The sequence below is a fragment of the Ursus maritimus genome, unplaced genomic scaffold (assembly GCF_017311325.1).
Source record: "Ursus maritimus isolate PB19 unplaced genomic scaffold, ASM1731132v1 scaffold_28, whole genome shotgun sequence".
Taxonomy (NCBI): domain Eukaryota; kingdom Metazoa; phylum Chordata; class Mammalia; order Carnivora; family Ursidae; genus Ursus; species Ursus maritimus.
Window position 1 is genome coordinate 2,275,273 of NW_024425341.1, and position 9,950 is coordinate 2,285,222.

The following is a 9,950-nucleotide window of genomic DNA, read 5'->3' on the forward strand; positions in this document are numbered from 1 at the left end:
GGGAGGAAATCACTTCACATGCTCCCTTCATTTTTACACACACGTGTTTTTATTCCAGTAAATCAAATTAAAGAGAAGGAAATAACTAAAGGACAGCTGCCCAACGCTTGGCAATGGTCGCGGGGAAAAACTGAGCACAGGCTGGGCCTATGCGCTTATGCCGCCTGGCAGGTGTGTGTCTTCTCTCACTTTCGTTCTCAGCTTTTACTCCATGGGAGCGCAGATTTTGTTCCCTGCTACATTCCCAATTCCTGGTACATGATACAGATGTAACTCAATGTAAATTTACTGAATGAATGAATGAATGAATGAATGAATGAATTGGCCGATGCAAAGACACTGTATTCTTTAGCACTTGGTTATATCATACATGGTGACTGGAGTCTGAGAGACATGGGTTCTAATACCGGCTGTGTTTTCTTGGCTTTGAGAACTCGGGCAGTTTACTAAACCTCACTGAGCCTCAGTTTTCTCATCTGTCAAATGGGGGCTAATAAAACCTATTGCTCACGGTTCAAAGGTGTAAGTGAGATTATATACATGAGGTGCCTAGTATGGAGCCTGGTGCTTGTTAGACCCTCTCTGAATAGTATTTATTAATGCTGTTACCTATTAAATGCAATAATCCTGAAGTCAGCTGAGATCCCTGTCTTCTGTGATCCACAATGAAAGGGTTTCAAGCCTTCCCCTGCCCCTTATGGTGAAAGGCGTCTAGTCCTTTCACCTTTCACATCTTTCCAGGAATCTGGTGTAAGAGGTGGTGGTGTGTGATGGTGGGTGAGGTGGGTGGCATGTAAGAAGATCAGATGTTTGGTAATAAAAAGTTTACCCTGCCATCCAGATAAGTCATTCAGATAAAAGTTTTCTCTGGTAATAGCTGTCTCTTTCTCTCTCTGAGCCAGGCTTCCTATTTAAATTCTTTTACGGGGTTAAGGGGGGAGGTTAAAGTTTTTCTTGAGTCTGCTGGCTCATGCTTGCCTTCAGCTCAAATAATCCAAAAGTCAAAGTGGCGCATTTTGGGGTCACATACTCTGGTCCCCATCAGGGGCTGAGTAGATGCAGGTGAACTCAGAGTGAGGCCACGGTGCAGGTGACTGCTAGGCTAGCAGGTGCCAAGCATGGTGCCAGTTGCCAGACGAAGGAAGGGTCTTGCTCCAACTTGGCCTTCCTCGGAAGGACTGAGCACGTTAGCGCAGCTGCAGAAAGGGGGTTCTCGCTAATTTTGATACAATATTAGCTTATTGTTTCTTGCCCGCCTCCTGTAATACCGTCAGCTTCCTGCCTGCCTACTCGGCGCCGCGCATCACCTAGTACAGGCCTCCATGTCATGATAACAGTACCAGCACGCATTCAGGACCGCGTGGTAGGTGCTCTATAATTCTTTCTGTATTGGAAGAAATTAATCAATTTCTGGGTCGTGTTGCCATCCTGGGCTTGTGGATCCTACTCTCTGCCCAGGCATGGAAGTATGTCCTTTCCCTCAAATTCGTCCAAATGATCGTTCACAGAAGGACTTGGGATCTCTCAGAGCTCACCAAAAGTCTGGAGAGATGAAAGAATGTACATCACGGTGCCGCAGCGATCTGAAATTAAACATCAGACAACTTCTCCTTAGAAGTTCCCATTTCTACCACCTGGATTTTAGCCCCTGCCAGTCCTTCCCCCAGCTTCTCAGACCTCCTGCTCTTGAACAAAGAACAGATCCCTCCTGGTTTTCATGCAGAGCGGCCAGCTCTCCTCAGCCACAACCCCCAACCTCAGCTCGGTCCCGAAGAAGAGCTTGCAACCAGGGGCTGTGAGATGCCCAGCGCAGCCTCTAACTTTCGTTCTGATTCGCACTGCCTTAGGCTGCAGCCCAAAGCCTGTCCCATGTCGCTGCTGATGCCAAATCCACCAGCTCACTAGCTGCAGCTTCTCCGGCTGACATGACCTACTCCAGACCCTCTGTGACCTCTGGAAGGCTTCCCCTTGGCATGAGCAAATTCTGAGCTATGGATGGGCCATCTGTGCAGTGTCTAATTTCTCTCTTTGTCCCTGCCCAGCCACCACTTTCTGTACGAAAGAGGGATCTGTAGTGATTTGTATGAATTATGCCTCCCCTTAGAAGATAGAAATGCCAATCTGAGTCCATTCACACTGGTCCAGTGGGCAGGTCTGCAAAGTGGGCAAAAATGGCATGACCCAGACGGATAATTCCTTAGAGAAAGAAGAACTGTAAACCCCTATTCATTTTATTATCTGAGGATGTCAGATAATTTAAATACACAGATAATCTCTCTACTTCATTTTGGTCCTTGGAAAAAATCAGGTTTATAGAGGTATAACTTACATATAATAAAATTTACCAATTTTAAGTGTATGATTTAGTGAGTTATTTTACAAGTGTATATAGCCTAGTAACCACCACGAGATTCTCTCTATAGAACATGTCTATCACCCCAAAAGATTCTCCCATACTCCTTTGCCATCCACCCCCTCCCCTAGCTCCTGACCCCCGGCCCCTGGCAACCACTGATGCCGTCAGAATAGTTGTGCAGTTTGGCCCATTTTCACTTAACTTCTTAGCAACCATTTCTGGAGAACTGCTAAGGTGTGGTCAGCCCACTGGGTTGGGCTGGATTTCTCATGCTGAAGAGTCAGAGGCCAGAGATGACCAAACAACTGACCCAACAGGGTAGGGCTGCAGAAGAACACAGGGCTGAACTCGCCCAGGGGGGAAGGACTGCTGATCACTGAGCCGGCTGAGCCTGTGCCAAGAATGAGGAACAGAGAAGAAAGGGAAAAGCTAGTGCAGTCTGGGGCTTGGGGTGGGGGGGTGGGGTGCCGGAGGAAGGCCACACAGCCCTCTGAGATAGGAACTTTAATCACAGGCCCTGGCTGTGTTGCAATTCAACTGTCAGACCCAAGTCCATCCTGAGCCCAGGCTGTCTTCGGCACTTCCCCTTCTCAGGACTCGGTCCCACCGACCTGCCAGTCCCAGCTTCTCCTTTCTGCAGGAGGCTGCGGGCCACACTCAGGGCTGTCAGATCGCCAAATAGGTAAACTGGGTCTTGGTCCCCGGGCCACCCCCCTTCCTGGCTCAGGATTTCCAAGAATCCTGGGGGGGGGGGCTCTATCTGAGTGTGTGGCACCCAGCTCCTTTCTCCTTTCTCCCCTGGGCCTCCAGGTTCAGGCCCTTTTCTATGAGTGGGACCCTTTGTTACAGCGTTTGAATTTTAATTGGAAGAAGGAAAAGAAGGAAGTAAATTAACATGTATGGAACAATCTTTTACCAGAAGGAAGGAAAAATTCAAACAAGAAGGAAGATGCAAAATGAAAAATAAAAACCTCTCTCTGGGTCTTGACTCCTAGCCTGTCCCACAAGAGCCAACATTGTCAAACATGGCTTGTACGTCCTTTGCACAGGGAGGGAGAGGGATATTGTTTAAAAGCAACATAATATACACGTGGCTCTGCACCGTCCCTTCATCACCCCAGAATTCATCTTGGAGTGCTTTCCATGCCAGCATATATATTAATTTTGATATAATTTCAGAAAACCTACAAGAATAATAGAACTCATGAGCCAGATTCACTATTCGCATTTCACCCCTTTTACTTAATCATTTTCTCTATCTCTCCATCTACATATTATTTTTCCCGAGCCATTTTAAAGTATGTTGGAGACACTGTATCCCTCCCCTTAATTTCCAGAATAGGACCTTCTCTTACGTAACCACAGTTCAATTATTACAATCAGGAGACTTAACATTGATACTATTACCTGATTCACAGTCCGTACTTAAATTCTGTCAGTTGTCCCAGTAATATTCTTTTTAGCTATTTTTCCCCAGTCCAGGATCATATATTGTATTTAATTTTCCTACCCCATTGTCTCCTCTCATCTGGAAAAATTCCCCAGGCTTTCTTTGTATTCCTCGATGTTAACATTTTTAAGGAGCACATGCCAGTTATTTTGTAGAATACAGGTTTGTCGGGCACCTGGGCAGCTCAGTCAGTTAAGCATCTGCTTTCGGCTCAGGTCATGATCCCAGGGTCCTGGGATCGAGTCCTGCATCAGGCTCCCTGCTTAGTGGGGAGTCTGCTTCTCCCTCTGCCCCGCCCCCTGCTCGTGCTCTTTTTCTCTCAAATAATTAACTAAAATCTAAAAAAAAAAAATACAGGTTTGTCTGACGTGACGTTGCGTCTGTTTCAGAGGAGCACCTCGGGGGGCACATGATGTCATTGTACCCCACCCACTACTGGTGCCCTTGACTTTGATCACTTGACTAAGGGGAGGTCTGCCAGATTTCTACCCTTGTAAAGTTACTATTTTCTCTTTGTAATTAAGGTGATTTGTGTAAATGTCCAATTCCTCATCAAACTTTTATCCATTCAATTCGGCATCCATTGATGACTTTCCTCCTATTATTCTTACAGTTGGAATTCTACTGTAAAGGTTTTTTTAAACTGGCATTCTGCTATAAGAAAGAGCTTTCCTTTCCCTGACATTTATTTATTTGTGTGTTTGTTTATATTAGCGTGAACTCTTAGATTTATTTATTTATTTATTTATTTTTTGAGAGAAAGAGAGAAAGAACACACAAGCAGGGAGAGCAGCAGGTAGAGGGAGAAGCAGGCTCCCCGCTGAGCAAGGAGCCCAATGATGTGGGGCTCGATCCCAGGACCCTGGGATCATGACCTGAGCAGAAGGCAGGCGCTTAACTGACTGAGCCACCCAGGCATCTAATGAACCCTTAGATTCTTGTATTATTCAATGAGTTACAATCCAATGCCATTATTTTTATTTGTTTTGACGCTCAAATTGTTCCAGATGGCCAGTGAAAGCCACTTCAAATTCAATGTCCCTTTGATATGTCCCCAACATTCTTTGAGCATCTCCTTACATTCTGGTGTGAAAAGATATTTTAGGATCATCTTATACTTTCTATGCAGCAGCCCTGGAATCAGCCTTTATCCCAGGAGTTCTGGCTCCTTTTAGTGGAGAATCTTGGAAACCAAGATCAGGCTGCTAGCAGCTCATACGTTTTCACCTAATTGCTTTTTCAGCTGACTATTCTTCTATGGCATGTATGTAACATGATTTATGTAACCAGTCACCTCTAATGGACATTTGGAGTGTTATCAGTTTTCTTGCTAATACAAAAGTGTGCTGCTGTGAATATTCTTACACATATACCTTGGTTTACATTTGGAAATATGTCTGTAGAACATATTTCTAGCACTGAAATTCTGGATCAAGTTTATACATTCAAAAATAGAATATGTTTCCAATTATTCCTTGAAAAGATTAGAAAATTATACTGATTCCCATATACTCCCATCAACGAGGTACGGGAATGTCTGTTGGATGAAATCTTACTAACTCTAAATACTAACAAAATTTTAAAATTTCGTCAATTTGACTATGGTTTCTTGTGTCATGTGTATTTCATACTGCCTCGTCCTGTTTTTTTTCTCCTAAGTATATATTTTCTTTATTCTTATCGATACCTTGTAAACTGAGAAAATTAGTCTTTCGACAAAATTTTTCCCAACTTATTTTCGGACACTGCTTAGTGTTATTTTTTTTGTTGTTGTGAAAAACTTTTAAACATTTATGATAGCCAATTTACTGATGTTTTGTGGCTTCTGGGCTTTATATTCTGTTTAGACAAGTCTTCCCTCCTACAAGATTATTTTAAAAATCTAATTTTCTCTTTGTACTTTTGTAGTTTGTTTGTTTGTTTATTTCTTTCTTTTAGGGTTAATGTTCCATTTAGAATTTCTTTTTGTATGAGGAATAAGGTAGTGATTCAGCACTATTTTCCCCCCAAGGAGTTAGCTTATTGTTCTGGCCATTTATATAAAAATCCATCTTATTGAGGCTCCTGGGTGGCTGAGTTGGTTAAGCAACTGCCTTTGGCTCAGGTTATGATCCCAGTGTCCTGGGATGGAGTCCCACATCGGGATCTCTGCTCAGCGGGGAGCCTGCTTCTCCCTCTGCCCCTCCCCCCTTGTGCTCGCTCTTTCTCAAATAAATAAAATCCTTTAAAAAATAAAAAATAAAAATCTATCTTATTTCTCACTTCACTGAAATGCCACCTTTATTAGAAACGTCTTTCTCATTTGTTTTGTGTCTACTTCTGAACTCTATTTTGTTCAATTCAGCTCTTTCTTATTCTCTGGGGTGGGGGGACTATCTTAATTATTGTAGCTTCATAATACATTTTAATATCTGGAAGATAATACATGAAAATATTTCTCCATCATTGCTAATGAGGAAAAGGGATGAAGCAACTTGCTCCAGGCTACAGAGAAGTTACTAGAATGTGGGGACTCACGCCAGCCTCTCACTCCTCTTCAGGGCTTGTTTGAGAGTCATTACCTTACAGCTGGGCTGAGCAGGTTCTGAGGTCTCCCTAGGATTCAGAAGAGTTATCAGCGCTGCCACTTGCCCCCCCACCCAACAATAAAGGTCTTGCAGTTAATCTTAGATAGTAATAGATGTTTCTGAAAGGTTATATTAACCAATTTTTATAAAGTGAATCCTTTTTCATATGAACCAGAAAGAGTCCCTGTTGAAAAGAACCCTTTAAAGATCTCCTAGGAAAGCAGAGTCTTTTTGCAATTGTTGAATTTGCTCCTTCATGTGGGGGTCTCCCAATCGAATGGGGGCCACCAAATGTGGGGTGACCTGATCAGGTGGAGGCTGGCCGTGCAGTGTGCGGGTGGCGAGAGAAATCACGGGAGGCAGAACAAAGGAGATTGAAGTTTATTGAATACACGCAAGGAGTTGTGGACAGGATGGTGAGGGCAAGACCATCTGCCACGAGGCGATGGTGGGGGCTGTCATTAAAGAGGGAAGGAGGGGAGGTATGGAAACGCGTGGAATTTTCTTTCTTTGGTACCTGTGTCCGGTGTAAGTAACCCACTGGTCAGCTAGGACTTATGGCTGTCTTGAAGAGGGTGGCCTGATGAACCTGTCAGTATTCAGCCAGGGGGTTGGGGGTCGCTATGGGTCGTTCTACCTTCCTCCGCTTTCCATGGTTCAAGCTGGTTGCCTAAACGCAGTCTCTATACTTCATTTAGCTGTTCTGTGATTCGTTTTTGGAGAAGATATCTGGGTCTCTTAAAAAGAGGCATACCTACCCTATTAGAGTCCAATCGCATTATGGCCAGTGCGCAGTGAGACCAAAGATACCTGTGAAAGAAGCAATAAGATAGAGATCAGAGCCTCCTGGGGAACATCCTTCTGATTTCACCAGCGTCTGATAGTCGCTGAGCAGTTGTCTGGCAAAAATGGGCAGCCAGACAAATGATGGTATCAACGGTCCAAAGAACCAGTTCATCTTCCTTAGTCAGGCAACTTGAAATTGCTGTGTAGGGACAAAGGGCAGAAAAACCGCTGGACAAACTGGCTCTTCTCACTGCGATGTTGTAGTTCTCTGCAACAAGATCAAGAAGTATCCCTTGCACCGAGATATTTCCTGATATTGCAGAGCTAGGATTAGGAAGCGTTGATCCGTGGCTGATCTGTGCTAGGGGCTCCAGGTAAATCTGTAAATTTATAAACTGGATCCTCATACATAAGTTTTATGACATACGCTTTTCTTATTTAAATGCATTTTTAAAACGCAAAGCAATATACTTGAGGGCGGAATCAGAACAATATGGCAGTAGATAGTACGGAAAGTGAAAAGGCCCACAAGGCCACTTGCAGAGATGCTCTTCTGCAATCTTTTTATACTTAATACTTTCAACGTCTTGAAAATATATCTCTGAAAAAAAAAGGGGGGGGGCGCCTGGGTGGCACGGCGGTTAAGCGTCTGCCTTCGGCTCAGGGCGTGATCCCGGCGTTATGGGATCGAGCCCCACATCAGGCTCCTCTGCTATGGGCCTGCTTCTTCCTCTCCCACTCCCCCTGCTTGTGTTCCCTCTCTCGCTGGCTGTCTCTATCTCTGTCAAATAAATAAATAAATAAAATCTTAAAAAAAAAAAAAAGAAAATGTATCTCTGCCCATTCTTATTCTTTTTAATAGCAGCTTTGTAAACCGTTGGATGGATGTATCACTTCTTAACCCATTCATGGCTGTTCCAAATGTCGGCCATTACACACGAGGCAATAAACATCCTCGAATGTGTAATGGGCGCCTGGGTGGCTCAGTCAGTTCAGCATCTGCCTTCGGCTCAGGTCATGATTCCAGGGTCCTGGGATGGAGCCCTGTGTCGGGCTCCCTGCTCAGCGGGGAATCCGCTTCTCCCTTTTCCTCTGCCCCTCTGCCTGCTTGTGCTCTCTTTCTCTCTCTCAAATAAATAAATAAAAACATATTTTTTAAAAATCCTAGAATGTGTATCTTTGAGCACACGTGAAGAATTTCATAGAAGTCCCTAGACGTGGAATTGCGAGTTCAAAAATTATGCAGATATAAATGTTGTAATAATTATTGCCTAACTGCTTTCCAAAATGTTTATGTTTCCCTGCATTTTCTAGATGAGGGCTCTTATGTCTGGTAAGCTAAGGGATGGCTTTCCCCTCTCAGCCTGAGTCTTCAACTCTCTTGTGATTGCAATAAGATGAAACTACGGGATCCCGAGACAGGGTCTCGATCCTCCTTTATTTTCTGTCAGATGCTTACTAAATGGTGTCCGGATAAAGCCCACACTGCTCTCTGCCTTCCCCGGGTGATTGTCCACCACCCAACAGCCTCTCCGCCCCAGAGCTGGGTGGCCTCTAGGCGCTGTTGACAGGTGGCCGGCGACCTGACCTGTAGCTGAGCCTATGTGTACACAGTCATCCGAGGTACTGAGGGGATGCGGTGTCTTGACCCGTTTTGCTGCTTTTCTCAGATCAGAAGTTGCAAATCCCTGGCATCATCTGATCACGGTGCTTTCACTTCTTTGGGGGGGACCAAGGGGAAAAGAGAGAGCTATTCCTCACATGCAGAAAATTGTAAAAAGTGTGATTTCTAAACAAAGTGTGATTTCTCAACAAAGGCTTAACAGCTCCTTTGGGCCTGGGCTTTTCCGATGTCCTTTGGTCTCCTCCCTGGGCGCAGATGTACCCTCTCTCTGGGAAAAGGCACACAGACCTTGGTGCAGCTGCATGAGGAAAACAGAAAAACCACAGCCTGTGTATCCCACTGACTTCCATTCAGAGGGCAAGTTCATTTGTAGGAGATTTTCCTGAGGATTTCCTATATACTGCTGGAGTAGACATCATGGCAGTCAGTGTTTGAACCCAGGTCTTACTGATTTATACAGTTATGCTAGGGAACAGACTTTCTTTTCAACAAATGGTCTTGGAACAATCAGATATCCACACCCAGAAGAATGAAATCGGACCCTTACCTTATACCACACGCAAAAATTAACTGAAAGTAGATCATATACAGCTTGATGGCAAAACCCCCAAATAATCTAATTTAAAAATGGGCAAAGAGGGGCACCTGGCAGGCTCAGTCAGTGGAGCACGCAACTCTCGATCTTGGGGTTGTGAGTTCAAGCCCCACATTGGGTGCAGAGATTACTTAAAAATAAAAATGGGCAAAGGACCTGAACAAATATTTTTCCGAAGAAAACATACCAATGACCAATAGGCACATGAGAAGGTGCTCAACATCACTACTCATTAGGGAAATGCAACCCAAAGCCACCATGAGAAGTCACCTTACATCCGTTAGGATGGCTATATCAAAAACAAAAACAAAAAACAAAACAAAACAGGGAATAACAAGTGTTGGTAAGGATGTGGAGAAATTGGAACCCTTGTACACTGTTGGTAAGAATGCAAACCATTAGAGCATCTGTGGAAAACAGTGTGGCCGTGCCTCAAAAAATTAAAAATAAGATTGCCATGTGAGTCCAGCAATCCCACTTCTGGATACATACCCCGAATAACTGAAAGCAGAGACTTGAAGAATTTTGTACACCTCTGTTCACTATTAGCAATATGCAAAAGGTAGGAGCAA